At 50.7% G+C, this 2,956-nt stretch overlaps 1 pseudogene; it reads left to right on the top strand.

Annotated features, from left to right (window-relative positions):
* The first annotated feature begins 238 nt into the window (after nucleotides 1-238).
* Nucleotides 239-445, top strand: LOC142257294 (U2 spliceosomal RNA; annotated as a pseudogene).
* The last annotated feature ends 2,511 nt before the right edge of the window (nucleotides 446-2,956 follow it).

The raw sequence follows: 2,956 nt of genomic DNA, 5'->3' as shown, positions 1-2,956 counted from the left end.
CTCCCTCTCCCTAAGATGTGTCCGGTATAGGCCAGGGTGCCACTCAAGGCCGTAACCAATTCGGGTTATAGCTTCTCGGCCTTTTGGCTAAGATCAAGTGTAGTTTCGGAGGACGCTACCTTGGTCGGTACTGGAAGGTACCTGGGATTGCACGTCTGCCGGCCTTGAGGAAGTGTGTGCGCCTTCTGGTGACACATAGCCCTCTTGTGCCTGGACGGTTCCCAGGCAACGGGAGGCGATCACCTTTGTTATTTTGAAGTCCTACTGATAAACAGAAAAAAAAAAAAATTAAATCTGTTCTTATCAGTTTAATATCTGATACGTCCCCTCTCTGGGGACCATATATTAAATGGATTTTTAGAACAAGGAGATGGAAAAAATCTTGCTCTGTCCACTCCACGCATTGACCTGGTATTGCAGTACCTCCAGGACCGGTGCACCCCTTCTTAACCCAGTTTCCAAAAGCAGAACTCAATTCACCTGATTCAAATGAGCCCCATTAGTGAATTGAAAGAAAGCAAAAACTTTATATGCACCTCAATTTGGCCAATTCACTTTTCACACTTTCACCCTTTTTTTTATCTTTCACACCTTTTACTTGCTTTATTGATGCAAAAAGCTGTGCCAAATAGCAAACTCATCTCCACTCAACTTGACCAACTCTGCTATGTCCCGTGCAGTATCTTATTCTCAGTCTTATCTAGATCATTTGCAATTGAATAGAATAGATCCCTTTTGGCTGCTTATGACTGTGTAAAATATGTAGTTTTACTGGGCTGGGATGAGAGAATCCATTGAAGCATGGTGTAGGGATTGTGGTTCCTGTGTGCTAAGAAGAGAGGCTGGCACCAGCCAGAAAGCCCCATTGCAGCCAATAATCACTTAATAACTTTTTCAACTTGTCATCATATGGGAGGCCTTCCATTCCTTGTAGTAGTCTAGTTGCCCACCTTTGAACTGACTCTAACTTCTGAATGTCCTTTTTAAAATGTGGAGCCCAAAACTGGTTCCCATATTCCAGATGTAGCCTTACAAGTGATTTATAGAGGTGTAACAATACGTTGGGATCACGGGATCTAATCTCCCTTTTTATACACCCTAAAATCTTGTCCCAAGCAGCATTCCATCAGCCTCTGGAAGGTTCCTGGCGCATTGCACAGCTCGAAGGGCATGCTTTTGAACTCGCAGAGACCCATAGGGGTGGCGAAGGCGGTCTTCTCCCGGTCTGCCTCAGCAACGGACACTTGCCAATAGTGACTAGTGAGATCAAGGGTAGAAAAATAATTTGCAGTTCTCAATGCAGCTAGCGATTCCTCAATACGGGGAGTGGTGCCGTCCTTCTTTTTTAACAGGATCAACAGAGCTGCCCAAAGGCTACAACTGTCACGGATAACCCCAGCCGCCTTCATGTTGCTCAACATGTCCTTGGTACACTGGCAATGTGAAGGTGGTATTGGCTTATAGCTCTCTTTGATGGGTGGGTGTGCACCTGTGGGGATGTGGTGTTGGACCCCTTTTATTCCCCCAAAATCTAGCGGGCTTCCCACCGGTAACCCGCTCCCCAGCTTGGATGGATGCTGAGGGAGCCCCTTTTGCCCGCAGGCTCTGGCCCTGGGAACTGTAGCCTTGGCGGTGACTGTGCTTCCCTCTACGGTGTGAGCTGTTGCCTTCAATCGGGTCTTGACTGCTGGGAAACCCTGGAGGTTCCTGTCGCTAACGGATTTGACCGGTTTTACGGCGACTCCTAGCCTGGTCGGGGTCCGTAGGCCCTGCCGGATGGTGCTGGCTTCTCTTCACTCCCCGATCTGGTACCGGCGGGCCACCGCCCATCCCCGGTCCGTACGGTTCACTCCAATCAGCCTCTCCTGCAGAAGGTCACCACCGTCTGCCAACCTTGCTGAGTGCCCGGGCCACACACCCGGACACGGTCAGTCTCCTCTCCTCTTCACTTCTCTAACTCCAAAACTGATCTCTAATCTGACTCCTTTTCCCGCCTCCAGGACTGTGAACTCCTCGGTGGGTGGGATCAACCGCCTGGCCCACCCCCTGGTGTGGACATCAGCCCCTGGAGGAAGGCAACTAGGATTTGTGTTTAGCTTCGGTGTGCCTAGCCGGAGTGTAGAGTGTGTTGGTGTAGTACCTGTGACGACCTGGCTTGTCCAGGGCGCCACATTCCCCTATAGTAAAATGCAGACCGTCCGCGGGCTGCCCGTCCATCACCGGTTTTATTTTCACAACTGAAAAAGAATAAAACGGTAAAACATGTAAAAGCATCATAAACATTTTACAACGGTACAGCTTCCGCTCTTCTCCCACCCAAACAACCTGGCCCTGATGCTGCCCCTAAGAAGCGGGCAGCACCCCTTGACCCCAGTCCAGCACCAAGTTGCCCGAGCGGGTTCTGTCTCTTTCAGGGGGCCCACGTCCAAGGGGACCCCTGAACCCCCGGAGGATCGCCACCGGTTACGGTAGTGGCGGGCCTAGGCCATCCCTTTCCTCCAGGCCCATCCTCCCAAATCAGCCTCTCCGGAGGCGGTAACGGTGTCAAGCCAACAAACATTTTTATTTACATTGCACTAAGTTTGTGGTTGCCCTGCAAGTTCTCGGGCTTGTCCGTAAGCAGTTCCTTACGCAATGGTTGCACAGTACCTACGGGGACAACAGTTGCCGGCAACGGCCGGTTTAATCACGGTTCAATCAGGTAAACTTCTTTGGTTGATCATCTTTACTTATCATTTAAAACTTTCAAACTGGTACACTCAACACATAAAGCCCCCCCCTTTTAAAGAGTAGTTTCCCTGTACCTAAGTGGGGGTCTACCTAGGTTGGGGCGAGTGGACCTTCGGGGTCCGGTGTCAGTGGTGACAGGCAGTGGGGCAGAGGGAACAGTCAGTTCCTCCTCCCTGCTATCATGTGGGGCAGGCGGAGGCGTAGGGGAGCTGGGTACAGGTACATC

The sequence above is a fragment of the Anomaloglossus baeobatrachus genome, chromosome 11, assembly GCF_048569485.1.
Source record: "Anomaloglossus baeobatrachus isolate aAnoBae1 chromosome 11, aAnoBae1.hap1, whole genome shotgun sequence".
NCBI classification, from domain to species: Eukaryota; Metazoa; Chordata; class Amphibia; order Anura; family Aromobatidae; genus Anomaloglossus; species Anomaloglossus baeobatrachus.
Note: the sequence above shows the minus strand (reverse complement) of the source record. Positions and strands in the feature narration are given on the sequence as shown.